At 40.5% G+C, this 20,916-nt stretch overlaps 1 protein-coding gene across 2 annotated transcripts in view; it reads right to left on the reverse strand.

Moving 5' to 3' along the window:
* Window positions 1-19,207, reverse strand: part of LMOD3 (leiomodin 3) — a 44,625-nt gene extending 25,418 nt beyond the window's left edge. For both annotated transcript variants that reach the window (XM_045051852.1, XM_006928927.5), the window contains exon 1: window positions 19,036-19,207. The gene's annotated coding sequence lies outside the window, so the exon portion shown is untranslated. The remainder of the gene's footprint in view (window positions 1-19,035) is intronic.
* Between the last annotated feature and the right edge of the window lie 1,709 nt (window positions 19,208-20,916).

The following is a 20,916-nucleotide window of genomic DNA, read 5'->3' on the forward strand; positions in this document are numbered from 1 at the left end:
CAAAAATGAATAATCCAGTTAAAAAATGGGCAGGCAACATGAATAGATATTTTTCCAAAGAAGACATCTAGATGGCCAACAGACACATGAAAGGATGCTCAACATCACTCATCATCAGGAAAATGTAAACAAAACTACAGGAAGATACCACCCTACACCTTTCAGAATGGCTAAAAGCAACAACACGGGAAACAACAAATGTTGGTGAGTAAGAAGAGAAAGGGCAAGCTTCTTGGACTGCTGGTGGGAACGCAAGCTGGTGCAGCCACTGCCAAAAACAATATGAAGCTTCCTCAAAAAGTTCCAAATCGAACTACCCTATGATCCAGCAACTGAATTTCTAGGTATTTACCCAAAGGATACAAAAATACTAACTCAAACGGATACATGCATCTCGATGTTTATAGCAGCATTAACTACAACAGCCCAATTATGGACTCAGCCCTAGTTTCCAGTGCCTGATGAACGGATACAGAAGGTGTGGCAAATACCTACAATGGAATGCTATTCCATGATTAGAGTTGTAAGCCATAAAAAAGAAAGAAAACTTGCCATTTGCAACCATGTGGATAGAGCTAAAGCGTAGTATGCTAAGTGAAATAAGTTAGAGAAACACAAACGCCGTACGATTTCACTCACGTGTGGAATTTAAAAGACAAGACAAATGAGCAAAGGTTAAAACAAAGAGAGCGAGCGAGCGAGAGAGAGAGAGAGAGAGAGAGAGAGGTAAACCAAGAAACAGACTCTTGACGATAGGGAACAAACTGATGGTTAGCAGAGGGGAAGTGGTTGAGAGACTGGGTGAAATAGGTGACGAAGATTAAAGAGTGTGGTGATGAGCACGGGGTACTCTATGGAAGTGTGGAATCACTATAGTGTACACATGAAACTAATATCACCCTGTATGTTAACTACCTGAAATTTAAATACAAGTGGAAAGAAATGAAGATCGCTTGGAATCTCACATAAACATATCCAATACAGGAAGAAAAAAAAGATCCTATTTCTTTTTTTCTGCATTTTACAAAATAAAAAGCCACCTGTTTAAAAAGTTGAGGGTAGGGGCGCCTGGGTGGCGCAGTCGGTTAAGCGTCCGACTTCAGCTCAGGTCACGATCTCGCGGTCCATGAGTTTGAGCCCCGCGTCAGGCTCTGGGCTGATGGCTCAGAGCCTGGAGCCTGTTTCCGATTCGTGTCTCCCTCTCTCTCTGCCCCTCCCCCGTTCATGCTCTGTCTCTCTCTGTCCCAAAAATAAATAAACGTTGAAAAATAATAATAAATAAAAAGTTGAGGGTATTAAGTCTACCAGAAGAATGGATGAACAAATTGTGGTGTAAACATAGATACAAGGGAAGACCACAAAACAATAAAAATCCACTGCTGATCGACATAGCAACAGGACCGAATTTCAAGAACATCAATGGGGCAGCTGGTGGCTCAGTTGGCTAGGCATCTGGCTCTTGGTTTTGGCTCAGGTCACGATCTTAACGGTTTGTGGGATGAAACCCCAAGTCAGGCTCAGTGCTGACAGCGTGAGCCTGCTTGGGATTCTCTCTCTCTCTGTTTCTGCCCCTCCCTAGCTCAAGTGCATGCGTGAGCATTCTCTCTCTCTCAAAATAAAGAAAAAAAAAAAGAACATCAGGTGAACAAAAGAAGCCAGATACCAAAGAATACATGCGATAAGATTCTTTTTTAAAAAGATCAAAAACTAGTAAAGCAAACCCTTGGAGACATAAATCAAAAGAGCATTTGCTTTTGGAGGGTGGGGATTGACCAGCAGGTTGGCACTAGGGGAGTTTCTGGGGTGACAGCTTTATCTTGACTGCATTGTGGCCGACACTGGGGAATACATTTGTCACAGCTCACCTATTTGTACGTCTAAGATCTAAGCGTTTCACTCAATGCTCATTTCACCTCAATATATGAATAAATAAAACTTTAAACAAAAGGTGAAGCCAGGCCATTTACACGTGGAGGAAAGAACCACAATATTGGTGGCATCAAACACCTGAGGATACGAGACAAAGGGCACTGGGGTTGATTGAAATGCAAGGAGAAATTTAGAGATCACAATTCTGTTACTCAAGAAGCATCCAGGACATTGGAGAAAAGGCCAGAGCTTCAAGAAACTTTAGAAGCATAACCTGAAACCACGTTCAGTGTCTCCACAATTTTACCAAATCTTACTAAGGTACAAACAAGCCTCCTCTTACATGACTCTCCAAAGAAAGGGCTAAAGAATATGGTCATTGGAGAAAATTAATTTCTTTCCTCGCTTAAAATTAAATTGATTTTAATTATATAAATCATACAGATGTATTAGAGAAAAAAATGGAACTACAGATCAACAGAAATAAAAAAGATTGAAATAGAAAACTACTCTTAACATATCGTGTGTGTGTGTGTGTGTGTGTGTGTGTGTGTGTTTGAAATGCTGTAACTTTTTCTGTTAATATTGTTTTGTATCTCAGGGTCCGTGGGTGGTTCAGTCAGTTGAGTGTCCTGCTTTGTCTCAGGTCATGATGTCACAGTTTGTGGGTCTGAGTCCTGCGTCAGGCTTTTCGCTGACAACATGGAACCTGCTTTGGATTCTCTCTCTCCCTCTCTTTCTATCCCTCCCCTGTTCATGCTCGGTTTCAAAAAGAGATAAACATTAAAAAAAATGTTTCCTATCTTTTTGGCCATGTGAGATTCTGCAAATCCCACTTTGCAAAAACCTGTGGCTTTCTTTATTGGGGAGAACCCAACAGTTTGATCATGTAATTAATCATATTCGCCCCTACACTCACTGTGTGTTCTTAAAGTGTTTTTCTCAGTTTCTTTTTTTTTAGTGGGTCTATTGTCCTCTAAGAGAAATTAAGTTTGTCTTTCAAATGTTACCATTAATACTTGGAATGTATACTCCACTTTCAAAGTAGTGGTATTTTTCCACGAATGATTTCTTCCCACAAATATAAAAACACCATTACCTATACTTGTGTATGAAATGTGACTATAAATAGCTATAAAACATGATTTTTTGAATGAACACGCTAACGTTTACAAGTCCAAATGAGCATTTTCTTATCTGCAGTCTTTTCGGTAGGATGTATACTTATTTAAACGGTTCTGCCATTCATCAAAGCATCTCTGCAACGTCTCTTTGAGAGCAACCATTAACCTATGGTGGCTTCTGTTAAATATTTTCAATTTGACTATTCTCCATTAGAATACAAGCGATGTAAAATCAGGGACTATGTCTGTTTCATCTGCTTTGCTATCCCCACTGCCTAGAAGAGCTCAGAACTGGTATGTGGAATGAATGGTAACAAATTTTCATTGATTGAGGGTTGCTTGATTGCCGCAGTAATATATAGTCTCCTAAGAGGATCCCTCCCCTCCCCTCTCTTTTCTCAGTGAGGTTGGAGATTAATGAGTAAGGGTAAGAGTGATAGGAGTGGGTCTGGGGAAGTAGGCAGGGGTCAGGTAACATCTAGATGGTAAAGCGTTCACATTTTACTCTCAATGCAAGTGGGAGCCACTGCAAGAGAAATGCAAGGGAATAAGATGATTTGTGTCTTTAGAAGATCCTTCTGAATACACAAGGAGAATAGATTTTCATGGGGGCAAAAGTGGAAGCAGGGAGATAGTGAAAAAGCTGCTGCAGAAACCCGTAAGGGAGAAGATGGCAGTGTGAGCCAGAGACGCCATCGTATCAGTGGTGAGAAGTGAATGGTTTCTGAACGCATTTCGGGGGGAGATCAGACAGGGCTGCAGCAATCTAGTCAGCAGGAACGAAGCAGCAGTGTCTTTCACATGCCTTTATGCAGACAAGAATCCCTACCATTTCAGTCTTCTGATTTCTCAGCTTAAGATGAAAATTCCAGAGAATGGGCACGTGATCATCTTAGCTTAGACGCCATGGGGAGGGTGGGGCACCTTGACCGGGCACTCCACAAAAAGTCACATCCAGTGAGGAAAAGGATGTTGCCCCAAGAATTACTGGGGTGCTGCTATCTGGAGAAGAAGACATAGTGGCTGGATTGGCAAAAATACAATAGACATCCCCTACATGTGGTGCTAGATTTATAACCACGTCAATGGTTCTTCGCTGAGCAAAGTCATAGCATGTTACTGAACATATTAATACCATAGTTAATAAAGAAAGCAGCAGTGCAAGACCCAAGTAAAATAGCCGTGTAAACAACTTTGGACATTAATGTTTTTCTCTCACACCTGTGCTTCCTCCCAAGTCAACTTCAAATTGGTAAGATTTTGCTAACATTTAAAATTTTGAGTCCCTTCTGTTGCATTTGAAAACATTCTAGTAGGCGTTGCAGAATTCAGATGAAAACTCCAGGTTCAGGGGCGCCTGGGTGGCTCAGTCGGTTGAGTGACCAACTTCAGCTCAGGTCATGATCTCACTCACGGTTTGTGGGTTTGAGCCCCGTGTTGGGCTCTGTGCTGACAGCTCGGAGCCTGGAGCCTGCTTCGGATTCTCTGTCTCCCTGTCTCTCTGCCCCTCCCCCACTCATGCTCTCTCTCTGTCTCAGAAATAAATAAACATTAAAAAAAAAAAAAAAAAAGAAAACTCCAGGTTCAATGATAAAATCCTGTTTTCTTTAGAACACACCAGCAGTTGCTTTCTCCATCTCATTCTATTTCCATAGCCAGCATTATACATGACACTTTCTTTTTTTATTTTTTATTATTTTTATTTTTTTAATGTTTTATTTATTTTTGAGACAGAAAGAGACAGAGCATGAATCGGGGAGGGGCAGAGAGAGAGGGAGACACAGAATCAGAAACAGGCTCCAGTCTCTGAGCCATCAGCCCAGAGCCCGATGCGGGGCTCGAACTCACGGACCGCGAGATCGTGACCTGAGCTGAAGTCGGACGCTTAACCGACTGAGCCACCCAGGCGCCCCACATGACACTTTCTATTATGCCAGCTAACACAAGGTGGAGACAGCTGTAAAGTAGAAAAAACAATTAGTTGGGTATGGAAAGGCTGCAGCTTATCTCTTATAAGCTCTTTCCCATGGGGAAATCATTTACCCTTTTTTTTTTAAGTTTATTTACTTAGTTTTAGAGAGAGAGAGAGAGAGGAAGAGAGAGAGAGACCGAGTATGTGAGCAGAGGAGGAGCAGAGAGGGAGGGAGAAACAGAGAATCCCAAGGAGGATCCACACTGCCAATGCAGAGTCTGATGCAGGGCTTGAACCCATGAACTGTGAGATCATGGTTTGAGCCAAAATCAAGAATCAGATGCTTAATCGACTGCACAATCTGGGTGTCCCTTGCTTTTTCTCTTTAAGTGAAGTTTTTTTTCATCTGTTAAATGTTATCAAATGTGTACAAGTAACAGGTTGCAGTTGAAAGGCACAGAGAAAATTGTGAAGAACTATATGCATGTCAATTATGATTAATGCAGATTATTTCAAAATCAGGAATCCTAACCTCTTCGAATTTCCTATCAAGTTCTCTGTCTTACCCTTCCTCATTTACACATTTGACCTGAAATACATTCTGTGCCCTATTTTCTGAGTTGCCCTCAATCTAAAAAAAACAAAAAACAAAAAAACCCAACAAACCAGCTTTATTATCTCTTCAAAGAACCTGAATCTGTTCCTCTGTCTGTGTAGGATGCTTCCTCTTTGGATCCTCAGCTACCTGTGCTACCCCTATCAGAACACGTGTCACACTGTACTCTTTCAAGGATGCAAGGTTCTCTGTTATTAACTCTATTTCTCCATGCATTAATTCCTCCATTTCATGATTTCGTCTTCCTCTCCTGTTAGTTTTCTCATCTGTTCAGTGTTTTGTGTGTGTGTGTGCTCATCTTTATATTTGAGATACGCTGTTTCCTCTCATGAATGCTAACATCTGCTACTGCAGTCTGACCAGAGGGATTACCAGTAAGGGGCTGGGAAGCTGGTGGGCAGGATATGCCAGTAGTTAGTTAACCAAACTAATGTTTTCCATCAACCTATTTTTTTCTCTTTCTTTGCTGCGTAAAAGGGAGAGGACATCCTAACATCAAAAAGATAACTATTAGTAAGATGATATAAAATTTACTTGGTGAGTGAAATAATTTTGTATAGCAACAGAGGGTAACTAGACCTCTGAAGGTGATTAATTTCATAATGTATAAGATATGGAATGAGTATGTTATACACATGAAACCAATATTGTATGTGAATTATAATTCAATTTAAAAAAGCAAAAAGAATAAAGGTTTACTTGGTTGTTTGTTGCATTCCTTTTTTTCCTTTGCATTCTTTTTAGCGTAAGAGATGCCAAAGTCTCATGCATCAGAAAGCTTTGTAAGAACAAGGGCTGTCAGCGTTCTTTATGTATTTCCATTGTTCAGTGCACACACAAAGTTATCAAGGATTTTGTCTGAGTGAACTAAGAAGTGAACCTACGAGCCACTTACGTGGTTGGGGAGGAAAGGAAGATACATATAATGTTTATCAAAAGTATCAAAAGTGCTTACCAATAACAATTTCCTAAATTTATGAGGTCAATAGGAACACAAAGAAAGCCACAACTCCTGTGTCCCCCTCTCTGGCTTGACGTTTGGACCAGACCTTTCTTTCAGAGTCTCTGGTGTGGAACAGAGCTTACACAAGGGAATTTCGCCTCCCACTCTCTCAGGACACAGATATCATCACCGTGCAATTGTATGCAGCCTGGAGAGAAACTAGAGTGTCAGCTTGCATAGCAAGGCTGCTGGAGGTTGTGTGACAACTTTGAAAACACTTGAACCAATTGTAGTTCAAAAGAGCCAACTATACTGTAGTATAGCTCAAGCTGTGACTCGAAGTCCCCATCAATTCTCCTTGGTGAGCGCTTATGATTCGAGACCAAAGCGTGGAATTAGAGGTGCGAGAGTGCCACAGATGACCAGAAGCGAGTCAGGTGCTGTTTTCCCGGTTTTTACGGCACAGCCGATACCCAGGATAATTTCAGAGCTCTTTGGCTTCACTGGTTCATAGTCCATTCCTCAGTAAGCCATTTTCATTGGGCCATGAAGTCTTTTTAGCAATACAGTTCTTACTGTCTACAGAATTCCCTATTTGAAAACACATGTTTTCTTCCACGAGCTCAGATAAATTTAACCCATCCACAAAGGAGAAACAGCCACCCACCTATTAGGAGAATTACAACTGGGCACTGACTTGTGGTCTCCCGACCACCACCATTGTTTTTAGTCACAGTGAGGTTGGCTCCCTAATCCTATGACCAATGTCATTCCTTACATACTTCACACGCTTTGTGGGTTCTATTTTTAAGTTAACGAAAGTGTCACATGCTAAATGCTTTAAAACAAATTTCACACCATTGGCTTCAGTTTTTCCCCTGATAAACAACACCAAGTGATCGATTTAGCCATTGCTCACTGTCTTTGGTGGCCAGACAGTCCCTGACTTGGCTCAGCCAATGTTTCCATGTAACACAAACGAGCATCACTTCAGAAAATACTTGTAGGTATGATGGAGGCTTCTAAAATTGAAAAAAATATTTCTCTGCCTCTGCCCAACTGCAATCCACTGAAATGCAATCTGGGGATTATAGAGGGTCAGATGGTGTCTTTACGCTAACAACCACCCAGAAATTGAAGGCATAAAAGGGCAAGGCTCTGGGAAAGAGGCAAGGCTACCGGCACATGGTTTTTGAATGTTTAATGTTAATGGAGGCATTCATTTCAGCAGAGAAATCATTCTGCTGTAGTGTTTAAAAAAATAATTGTGAGGCTTTTTATATGTCATGGTATGTGTATTTTCTATTACCAAGATTTTCCCTTTTTTTTTTCCAAAATGAATGTTTTAAGATTGAAGAGATAGAATGTTCTCAGTTTCATGAAAAAATAGAACTAAGGTAATCAGGAGTATATTTTGATCTAAAAGAAATGTATTTCTTGCATTGATCTTAATAGATTTCCCATCTTTCTTGGCATCAAAATATATTTAAAAAACTTAAACACCTCATGAGAGCTCCAAATACATGCGTACAAAATGCTCATTAATTAGTTATTTAAAATACAAATTTAATTAGTGCAAAGTTAGTTTAGTAAACAACAAAACTACCCAACTGCTACCAAGACATCTGAATAGGCTGCCAAGGCCATGTGAGGGCATGACCCAGCAGAAAATTACAACTACTGCCACTGGCTGAGGCTTAAGTTACAGATCAGGATGACAAATACGTGGCACTTGTATTGCCACTCCCCTATGTCACGTCCATGGCAGACATTGCTAACTGATCATGGCACTCTCTCTAAGCCCAGAAACAACCTCAGAAACCTTCCCAGAGCCCCAACCAGACAGCCATTATCAGTGTGGTGTCTGAGATGATATCTATATTCAGCCCCTAATTAAAACCATTTATTGGGTCAGATGGCTGAATAGGGTGTCCCTCACTTGTATCCCCCTCTTCAACAATAATCTTGTGGCACTTTCATCCATGGATGAAAGATACTTTGAAATCCAGGTAGGAGATTGTGAGGAACCCCTGTCCCATACACACACCATGCAGTCCAGGGCTGAGTAGAGCAGGTTCACATCTGGTTCTCAGACCTGGTCTTGGCTGCAAATCCAGAAACAGGTCCATAATCTCAAGAACTTAGCCACAGCCCCGTGTGACTATTGTCCTGTCACCAGCACTGTATACCAAGAGGCCCAGAAGAAGTAATGCCCCTCTATATGTCAGGTAATAGGTATACAAATCTTAGTCCCAGTTGTGGACTCTGAAATGGACCCAGAATTGGCTCTGTCCCATCTCAGCTGCACTCTGGGAGGCCCTGGAGATAAGTCTGCCAAACTTTGGAAGATTCTGAAAGGGCCATGAAACTGAGATCCCAGCCTGTCTCAGCCATAGTCCATGAGCAGGTCTGCTGGCACAGGGACCCCGCTGGAGACATTCCTACCTGTGTTACTGGAGGTCCTGGAAGAGCCCTATACTTGGCTCTAGCCCATCCCCCAACTACCGTCTTCCAAAAGTCAAAATGAACTATAAGAGACAAATCGGTCACAATATAGTGATAAAGGTATTGATTCATCAGGAGGATATAACAATTGTAAGCATATATGCACCCAGCATTGGAGCACCTAAATATTTAAAGCAAATATTAACAGAACTGAAGGAAGAAGTAGACAGCAATATAATAATAGCAGAGGACTTCAATGCCCCACTTTCAAAATTGGAAAGATCATCCAAACAGTAAATTAATAAGGAAATTGCAAACCTCAATTACACTATAGACCAAATGGACCTAAGAGACATATATGCAACATTCAACAGCACCAGAATACACATTTTTCTCAATCACACATGGAACTTTCTACAGGACAGATCATAGGTTGGCCCACAAAACAAGTCTTAATGAATTTAAGAAAACTGAAATCATGTCAACTGTCTTTTCTGACAACAATAGTGTGAAATCAGAAATCAGTAACACAGGGGAAAACTGAAAACTTCACAAATACATGTAAAGTACACAACACGCTCCAGAACCACCAATGGGTCAAAGGAGAAATCAAAAGGGAAATCAGAAAGTATCTTGAGACAGTTAAAAATGTGACTCCTGAACTTGAACTCAGGGTCGTGAGTTCAAGCCCCACGTTGGGTGTAGAGCTTACAAGAAAGAAAGAAAAGAAAAGAAAAGAAAAGAAAAGAAAAGAAAAGAAAGGAGAAAAGGAAAGAAAAGAGAAAGAGAGAAAGAAAGAGAGATGGAGAGAGAGAAAGAAAAAGAAAACACAGTATATTTAAACTTACGGGATGCAGCGAAAGCAGTTCTAAGAGGGATACTGGTAACAATAAATGCCCATATTAAGACAAAAAGTGATCTCAAATAACCTAACTTTACATCCCACTGAATTAGAAAAAGAACACACTAAGCCCAAAGTTAGCGAAAGGATGGTAATAATAAAGATTAGAGCAGAAATAAATGAAATAAAGACTAGAATGACAATAGGAAAAAAATCAATAAAACTAAGGGTTGTTTTTTTGTAAAGGTAAATGATATTGACAAATCTTTATCTTATTATTTATTTATTCTTAAGAGAGGGAGGGAGACAGCGTGTGTGCATCAAAATTGAAAAAGAAGTAAAATTATTTCCATGTGCAGATGATCTGATTTTATATATAGAAAATCCTAAGCATTCTACAAAAACAGTTACATGATACAAAATTAACATACAGAAATCAGTTATGATTCTATACAGAAACAATGAAATATCTAAAAAAAATAAAGAAAACAATCTCATTTATCACAGCGTCAAAACTGTAAAATTCTTAGGAATAAACTTAACCAAGGATGTGAAAAATCTCTTCACTGAAAACTGTAACATACTAACAAAAGAAACTGAAGAAGACACAAATAAATGGAAAGATACCTCATGTTTGTGGATCAGAAGAATATTGTTAAAATATTTATACTATCCAAAGTCATCAATAGGTTTAATACGATCCCTATCAAAGTCCCAATGGCATTTTTACAGGTATAGAAAAAGACAATCCTAAAATTCAGATGGAACTACAAAAATCCTTGAATAGGCAAAGCAATCTTGAAAAAGAACAAAGGTGGAGTAAACATACTTTCTGATTTTGAGCTATACAAAACAGTAATCAAAATGGTTTGTTACTGATGTAAAAATAAATTAGTATATTACTGGCATAAAAATAAACACATAGACCAATGGAACAGAATTGGGAGCTCATGAAAAAACCCCATCTGCATATGGTCAACTAATACTTGACAAGGGGCTAATATTCAATGGGAGAAAGATAGTCTCCTCAAGAAATAGTGTGGGGAAAACTAGATAGTCCCATGCAAAAGAATTAAAGTGGACTCCTATCTTACACCATTCAAAAAAATTAAAAAAGATTGAAGAGTTAAATATAAGACTGAAACTGTCAAGTTCCTAGAAGAAAACACAAGCTCCTTGACATAGTCTTGGTAACAATTGTTGGATGTGACACCAAAAGTCCAAATAACAAATGTAAAAACAAGTTGGATGACATCAAATGAAAAGCTTCTACACAACACAAGAAGTAACAAACAAAATAAAGAGGCAAACTACAAAACATGAGAAAATATTTGCAAACATAAAAGGTTGATATCCAAAATATATAAGGAACATATACAACTCAAGACAAAGAAAACCCACAAATAATCCAATGAAAAAACGGGCACGAGACCTGAATACGCATTTTTCCAAAGAAGACCTACAAATGGTCAACAGGTACATGAAAAGACGCTCAACATCACTAGTTATCAGGGAAATGCCTATCAAAACCACCTGTTAGTATGGGTATTACAAAAAAGACAAGAGATAAACAAATACCAGCAAAAATGGGAAAAAGGAACCCCTGTGCACGGTGTGGGAATATAAATTGGTACAGCCACTACAGAGAACAGTATGGAAGTTTCTCAAAAAATTAAAAATAGGGGGCAACTTCTGGCTCAGTTGGTAGAGCATGCAATTCTTGATCTCAGAGTTGTGGGTTATAGTCCCATGTTGGGTACAAAGATTACTTAATATCTTAAAAAAAAAAAAAAAAAAGAAACTACCATATGATCCAGCAATCCCATGTCTGGGTATATAGCTAAAAGAACTTAAAGAATTTAAATCGGGATCTCAAAGGGATACCTGCACCGTCTGCAGCATTATTCACAATAGCCAAACATGGAAACAACCTAAGTGACTATCTGTGGATAAACAGTTAAAGAAAATATGGCCTAAATACAATATTATTCAGTCATAAAAAGAAGGAAATCCAGCCATCTGTGACAATGTAGATGGACCGTGAGGACATTACACTGCAAAGTAAACCAGAGAAAGACAAACTTATTTCTTATTTCACTTATTTCTAAAACAAACAAAGGGGCTCATGGGTGGTTCAGTCAGTTAAGCATCTGACTCTTGGTTCAACTCAGGCCATGATATCACAGTTCATGAGTTTGAGCCCTGTACCAGGCTCAGCCCTCATAGCGTGGAGCCAGCTTGGGATTCTCTCTCTCTCACTCTCTCTCTCTCCTTTCTCTCTGATGTTCCCCCCCTCTCTGTCTCTCAGAAATAATAAACTTAAAAAAAATCAATCAAATAAAAAACAAACAACAAAGCCAAACTCATAGAAATAGAGTAGAATCGTGGTTTCCAGGGGCTGGGGAAAGGGAAAATGGAGAGATGTTGATCAAATGGTACAAGTGAGAAGATGAATAAATTCTGGGAATTTAATGTATAGCATTGTGACTCTAGTTAACAATACCATATTTTATACCTGAAAATTACTGAGACTAGATCTTAAATGTTTTCCCCCAACCAAAAAAAAATTATAATTATGTGAAGTGATGGATGTGATAACTAACCTTATTGTGGTAATCATTTAACTTAAAAAATGCTACATTTCAATTATATCTCAATAAAACTGAAAAAAAACCAACCCACATTTATCCAGAAGTTAGGTTTTGTTCTTGCAAGTACCCTTAGGGATTTGGGGGACGATTTACTTCTTCTCCCTTTCCCTGCTCTCATCCATGGAGCATATAGAGATGTTGATGCAAAAATAAAAGCCAAGTGCAAGATTGTTCAATGCTTGCTAAGAGTAACACACTCTAATGCAAAGTGCTGGACCTGGCCATGTTCAAGGATGAAGTGAGACTCCTCCTTCTTATTTTCTCTTGCAGAATCTACTTCTCGGGACCCACCTAGAGTGTGGGCGTAAAGGCGTGAGATGGAGAGATCAAGAGGACCGTCAAAGAGAAGGAAAGAATGAATAGGGCAGGTCAAGCTCTAAGAGGGGCCTGAGTATACCAGGCCTATTAAAACAATTTTTTTAGAGGGCGCCTGGGTGGCTCAGTCAGTTTCGGCTCAGGTCATGATCTCGCAGTTTGTGGGTTCAAGCCCCATGTCAGGCTCTGTGCTGACAGCTAGGAGCCTGGAGCCTGCTTCAGATTCTTTGCCTCCCTCTCTGTCTCTGCCCCTCCCCGACTCTTGCGCGTGCATGCTCTCCCTCTCTCTCTCTCCAAAATGAATAAACATTAGAAAAATTAAAATGTTTATTCACTTTGGAGAGAGAGAGAGAGAGAGAGAGAGAGAGAGAGAGAGAGAGAGAGACCGTGTGTGAGCAGGGGAGGAGCAGAGAGAGTCCGAAGCAGGCTCTGCCCTGCCAGCGCAAAGCCCCACCTGATGTTGAAACTCATGAACCGCAAGATCATGACCCGAGCCCCAGTCAGACACTCAACCAACTAAGCCACCCAGGCTCCCCTACCAAATACATTTTTAGTAAACGGGACATACTTTTACCACCACCACCACCACCACCACCACCACCACCACCACCACCACAAAAAACCCTGTAATATCTAAAATTAAAATGTAACTGTACCTACTATATTTTTATTTGCTAAATCTGATCATTCTAACTTGGACACCTTGCTCCCTGGGCAAAACTGAGGGTTTCAGTATAAAAGAAGAGCGATACAAATATTGAGTATGGGATGTACGACATCTGCCACAGATAAATACTATTATGCCCACCTTACAGATCAGAAGCTAAGGCTTAGAGAAAAGGAGGAATAAAGTTAATAACTAGTAAGGGCTAAAGTTGGATTCGATTCCAGTGTCCACAAAGCCAGTGTCATTTAGCCATTATGTTATTGGCCACTGCGACTTGAGAAGTTTCAGAAAGCAACAGAGAGGTCAGGTTAAGGGCTATTTAACATAGTGGCCAACTCGCCAGCGAAATGTGGCCCCCAAAGGAAGTAACAGTGTCACCAATCAAATTAACAACTCCTCCTCTTAGAGCAGTGGGTCTCTACTGAAGGGGGACTGTGTCTCCGCAAGGGACATTTTGTCATTTTTAGAGACCCTTTTAGTTGCCACAGCTGGGGAGGGCATGCTACTGGCCTCTAGAGCATAGAGGAGAGGGATAGTGCTAAATGTCCTACATTGCACAAAACAGCCCCTGCTCCAGAAGCATCTAGACCAAAACGTCAGTACTGTGGAGGTTGGCAAATTCTGTCCTGGAGGAAAGAATTATGAGCATACTCCCTATCACAAATCCCCCAAATGCACAGAGGGAGCTTGGACAAAGACCCAAGCGTGAGAAATCCCCTATATCTAGGTCTTAGAGTAGACTCAGTCACATGCTATTTCCCACATTTGTCTATTTTAACTTTTCCTATGACACAGGAGTAAAAGAAAAGAATATTCCAGGAGAAGATGTCCTATAGCCAGAGAGACCAAGCCCTATAAAGGGATTTTAGAATTTACAATTGTGAGAACAGCTATTGGCACCATTGTGAAACTATTTAAAACAAATTGCAGTATGTACCCAAATGATTTAACATAGTTTAACTCTTCACTAAAGCCCAGCATAAGTAGAAGTAAATATGCTACTTAAAACCATATTTATAAAACCAAACAGAGACTCTACTTAGGTTCTGTGGCCCACCTGTCCTACCTCTGTCCTCTACATGGGGAATGAATCTAGAACATTAGGGTGTACACAAATTTGATCTTCCCAGATTGGCTTTGTTTTGGATTGAGGAACGGCCTGTGTCAAGGAAAGATTATTGATGTGTTGAGTCATAGATAAATCTAAATTAATGTATGTATCCCCTTTCATAGATTATCTCCAAAGACGGTAACATTTGCTTTATTAATGTGGCTAATGGATGACTGAGAGCAGAGAGCTAGAGTTAGGCTATTTTTCTACTTGTTAAAAATATATTGTTGATCAGAATCTAGGCACTGTGAGTTTTGAACTCAGTTTCTTTCTCTTGGAGGGTTTATCCGATTACCTTGTTAGTCTTATGGGATGGTAACTTTTGATACTGACCGAACAAAGACACCAGGCTAAAGGTGTCTCTATCCCTTGAGATTCTTGGTAGATCTCCAGCCCAAACCTTCTTGCTCTGTTGAGACCTTGCCAGATCTACAGTATTTAACAAGCCAATAGCTTTTGCAGGCTTGATTGGACCTTCACTGTTAGTCTAGCATTATTTACTCATCAAATCTATACACCACCATTTGATTATGGAAGTGCTTACGTTAGCTGGAACCAGAATTGTAAACTTATTAAAGACGTGAATTCCAAGAGCCTTTTCCAAATGGGGTTCTAGCCAAGGGCTATTGGTTTCTTAAGAAACCAAAGGGCATGGTTGCAGAGAGAGCTCATTTCTAAAGTGGTCCAGTGGCAGTAATCCCAGGGAGAAGAACCAATGTGTATAGATCACCTACTCTGTTAGGTACTATACATTTCCTATCCACTTCTATCAAAACAAACCAACTTCTTCATTCCCATTGGAGAGATGAGGAAAATGATGTTGGGTATGTAACCTAATAAAGCATCAGCTTATTTATCTATAGGATGGGAGTAATGGTAGTACCCACCTCATGTATATATTGTGAGGATTGAATGGGAACCTAACTATAGGACGAAAGCATTAACTGTTGTTAGGTCTTAGTGACCCCAAAGCCTTTGTTCTTCCCACTATGCCAGAAGACTGCCAAATAACAGGAATCACATTTTTTAGCCATTTATTTACATGTAATCTTAGGGATGGCTCAGATACGCATTGGACTTTCCTTAATCCCCAAGTTTAATTTATTTTTTAATTTCTAGAGCCCTCCCTCTGGCAGAGACCTCAAAATAGAAGGGGAAAAAATCTTAGACCAAGTAAGATGTGCAGGCTGTTCCCTAATCTTAAGGTATTCTTTCCTTCAGAGTTTTAGAAAATCATGATTGTTTAGTCTGTCGTGCTTGGACTAGAGCAAGACAAAGGAGCCATTATAGTTAGGCTGATTCTGTAGATACAGTACCTGGACAAGAATCCATTATTGGCTGGTGCCTTGTAACTATAATACCACAAACAGTTTGCTGTTGACTCTGTTCTAGAATGGCTACTCCCAGTGTTGCCGGATGCTGAATATTACAAAAAGGATATGCCGCCTTTAAAAAAAGTTAACAAGATAATAGTAATCTTCAACACACACACACACACACACACACACACACACACACACACACAAATACAGAGTCACAAGACTCTGGGAGTCAGAAGACTTCCTCCAGGAAGCCTTCCTTGACTCCACTCTGCACCCAATTGTGTTGGTTGCCCACACCCAATTCCCTATGGGCCCCTGATCATATCATTTTGCATACTATTACAATCACCTATGAACTTGACTGACTCCCTGATTTGACTGCAAACTTCCAGGGGATGGAGTCCATGTCTGAGACTCTGGTATTCCTATCACCTGGCACATTACAGGTAATAACTTGATAAATTAATAATTTATAAATAATTCACTTAATAAAGAAATGAAAAGCATGTGAAAAACTAAGAAAATAAGAATGAACACATAGTGTATTTGGCATTGGAGAGAATGAAGAGAATTTTGAAAGTGGGAGATGGTGGTCCTGGGATTTATTAAGCAGTGAGGGTAGCTAGAATATAGAACCTTAAGTATGCAGACCTCATAATGTGGACAGAACCATTTTTTCCCCACATTTTTTACTGTTGTAAAACATGTATTATATAAAGTTTGCGTTAAGCATATACAATTCAGGGGCATTAATTGCATTCACCAGTATTTATTTCCAAAACTATTCAAGCCAAATAGAATCTCAGTAACCTTTAAGCAAGAAGTCCTGATTCTCTTCTTCCCCTGGCCCCTGGTGACTTGTCATCTACTTCCTGTCTCTATGCAGTTGCCTATTCTAGACATTTCCTAGTGGAATCATACAGTATTTGTCTTTTTGTGTCTGGCTTATTTTACTTAGCAAAACACTTCCAAGGTTTATTCACAATGCGGCAGGAGGACAATTTTTAAGCAGAGGAGTCGAAGAGAGACAGCAATATCTTGTAAAGACAGCGTGAGAAGGCGCATATCCATACATTAAAGTGGTGAGAAACCTAAACATTTCACAAGTGTATCACCAAATCTTGATCAATATATAGAATTCAAGTTTGCTCGGACTGAGGGCACACATAGTTTAACACACACAGTGAAACCTGTCAGACAGTGACACCTGTTACAATGACATGGCCAATGTGCAATACAACGGGGAGAAAGGACAGGAGTAGTGGACATCATGTTGGAAAGCAAGCCAAGGGTGTGCTAACTGCGGATGCTTTGGGATATGAGCACCACTGTGCTCCAGCAGTGGTTATGGGCTAATTACTGCTGGCTTGTTTACTAACTTGTATAGCCTTTAATACTTTTTAGTGGCCGCCCAAAATGCTAGAATTTGAGAGTGTGCTATGTATGCAAAAAATACGTGATTCAACATAGAGTCATAATGTGCCCCTATTTAATTTGTGAAAAGTCAACTCTACATGCCCAGGAGAGACAGAGACAGAGACAGAGACAGAGGGGGGGAGAGAGAAAAAAGGGAAAACAATTTTAAATTACGCAAGTGACTGACTGCCATTTCACTCAATGGGCTTAGGCTCCAGAACAGATAGAAGCTGGGAGATACGCATCTCTTTTTTCCGTTTCCATAGTGTGACCTTCCTGTTGAGATTTTGAGTCCAAAGTTTAAAAGTAAGTACTTTTCATCCAATGCCATCATGCAAGAGAAGCTACTACTTCTCTTCATCTGTGGCTCAAGTGAAGAAATATCAGTGTTTTCAAAATCAGCCCCCGTGGGACTTACTGCAAGGGGGTGTATTACTTTTTAATGTGGCACATCTCCAATACATTTTCTGGCATATTTTGACCAGACACAAGTTTCGCCTTATGGGCTGACTTTAGAACCTAATGTCTCTTCCACTTCTAGGCTCATTCATCTTCATGACAGCATATGGTGGAAAAACCCTAATATCCTGCAAGGTTTCTTGAATATAGTGGGCAGTGCCATTGAGATGTGGGGGTTTCAGGCAGCAGAAATGAACTAGAGCCTGTTTACTAACTTGTATAGCCTTTACTACTTTTTAGAGCTAGCTCAGGCTTAAAAAAGGTAAGGCATTAGTTGAGAGTATTTTATAAAGGTGTGGATTTTTACGTGCAGGTATGAACATGAAAGGTCACAGAAATGCCTTCCGAGAGGATAGCAGGCTTTCCTCTAAGTGCGTCTCAAGCTGTAATGTGCACCTTATTAAAAATGCATCCTTATTCAGTAGGTCTAGGCTGGGGCCTGAGATTGTGTATCGTGTAACAAGCTTCCAGGTAATGTTCATACGGCTGTTCCTCTGACAGCTATTTTAGTAGAAAAATTCAAATGTCAACTATCAAATTTTGACACCATCCGGTCGCTGACGTTTTCATTTCCTAGATTCAAACTCCCAAGAGAGGGTGTGAATGCCCTAGCTTAGGGAGTCAGGTCATGAAATAGCAAACACACCACCACCAGCAGCATACAATGCATGTTTACTCCGAGCCTGTCACTGTGCTATACCATTTATAAGTATCATCTTTAATCTGCACACCAGCCTTTGGAAGAGAGGAAACAAAAACAGATTCTTAGACAAGCCCAGTGACTTTTTCAAGGTCACAGAGGTAACAGGTGTCACAGCTGGGCTTTGAACTCACACTGCCTGTCTGTGGAGCCCCCATCTCTAATTAACTTTAAGGTTTAGCAGAGGAGCTGAGATCCCTCGTGATAAGGAGGGAGGGTAGATCCCAGAGGAAGAATCACAGTCACCTGGGCAGTTGCACCCTATAAGATTTAATATATTGGTACTACATTAGTATTTATGAATCATTATCAAGGTGGAGACCAGTTGGATTACTGGAGTTTTAGTAATTTTCCAATAAATTCCACAACTTTTTCCACTCAAGTTCAGAAAAAGGACACCAGGGCCATATAAGAAAGCAAGGTATACATGTATAACAGATAAAAGCTGGTGTGGAGGGGACAGTTTAAGATGGCGCCATCTCGCTACTTAAAGTGTGGGCCGGGGACAAGAAACAAAGGCATGCCCTGGGAATGTGTTACAAACGCAAGTTGTCAGACTCTGGGCCTCAGAGCTCGCGACAATCAGAACCTACACGTTAAGGAAGGTCCCAGGGGTGCATAGAGTTCGGATCAGCCAACCCTACCTGAAGTTCCACAAGCAGGTCCGGACAGTCGCCGTCTGTGTCACAGTGATCTAGCCCAGAGAAACTGTGTGCTACGGCTACCCCATGGCCGGACAACTGGCCAAATGCCCCCTTTCAAGAGACAGGCAGGCACACTGAAAAGGGAGGAAGAGGATTCCCAGATGGAGGGAACACGCAGGGGAGGGGCCAGCCATAGCTCACTTGTTCTCGTGTCTCACGATGTATAGGAGCATCAGCTGACAATTTAGAACAAACAACCATTGGGTTCACCTGCAGGTGTTCTGATTTAGGTGCTTCATTCCTCCTCAGTCTTCAATGTGCCTAAGTATCAGTTAAGGATCTCATGCAAATGCAGTTTCTGATTCAGTAGGTCAGTGCTGATCAATAATCTGTTCTCAGCTGTCCATATCCTGACTTGGTTGAGTTATCTTTACTTCAGTATCATTATTCAGGGCAATTCTGAAAAAGAATTTACCTCCCCAAATCCTCTCAAGAATCTGCTGAGACTGTTAAAATGTTAAAACAGCTAGAGCTGGTCAGTCTATAATTTTGTCTTATCTGAACCTGGAAAACACGTCCTGCAGAGTCAGGTGATTTTTCTTCTTCATTTGGTATTTGTTATGGGTTGAATTTGTCTCTCCCCCAAAAGATATGTGGAGTTGTAATACTCAGTACCTGAGAAGGTAACCTTACTTGGAAATTGAGTCTTTCCTTAGAGATGTGAAGTCGAGTTTAGACGGGCCCTGTACTGATATGACTAGTGTCCTTATAAAAAATGGCAATTTGGGGGCACCTAGGCAGTTCAGTCCGATATCGGCTCAGGTTATGATTTAGTGGTTTGAGGGTTTACATCCCACACCAGGCTCTGTGCTGACAGCTTGGAGCCTGGAGCCTGCTTCAGATTCTGTGCCTCCCTCTCTCTCTGCCCCTCCCCTGCTCACACTCTGTCTCTCTCAAGAATAAATAAAAAACATTAAAAAATTTAAAGTAAAGGGTCAATTTGGACACGGGGACATGCAGACAGGGAGAACGCCATATGAAGATGGGGGGTAGAAGACACGGTGATGTGTCTACAAGCCACAAAAATGCTGAAGGTTGATAGCAAACTTCCAGAAACCAGGTGAGAGGCATGAAACAGACTCCCCCCTCCCAGCCTCTGAAGGAACCAGCTCTGCCATCACCCGATCTGGACTCCAGAAAGCTGAGGCAACACATTTCTGTTATTTAAATCACAGTTTGTGGTTCTTTATTTATGCAGCCCTAGAAAAACTACCATGCAATTCCACAAGCACTTGCTAGACAAAGAATTGGTTTCGGATTCTAAATGGAACACATATTTAAATAAGACATGGTCCCTGTTCTCTAAGAGCTCACAGACTAATGGCACACACACACGCGCACGTGCGCGCGCGCACACACACACACACACACACACACACACACACAAACACACACACCCGGTATCAATCTGGGAGGGATCTAAGAAATTTTCACTGAATAGGTAGGGTGTGAATTAGAAACTAAAATGTTTGTTCAAGTCATGCCATTGTCTAAAAATCCATTGACAGGTTTTAATGATTCACTCTTACATAATTAAAAACCTAATAATTCAAATAGTGCTTAAAGATCAGGTTAGCCTTGAAATATTTTTCTCCTTCTTCATCTGCATGCAGTCGCATTATTAGAAGAAATAATTTCTGACAATGTATTCAATTTACTGAGCTCTAAGGGGCTGAAATTTGCTAATGGTTCAGCTCCAGGTGGGTAACATCATTGCCTTTTTTTTTTAAGAACGAATTTTATCCATTCTCAATCATCTTCATTGCACCATGAATGGAAGCAAATCATTAGGGTTCAGAATATTATTCTGCCAAGGAAATA

This window comes from Felis catus, chromosome A2 (assembly GCF_018350175.1).
Source record: "Felis catus isolate Fca126 chromosome A2, F.catus_Fca126_mat1.0, whole genome shotgun sequence".
Lineage (NCBI taxonomy): Eukaryota > Metazoa > Chordata > Mammalia > Carnivora > Felidae > Felis > Felis catus.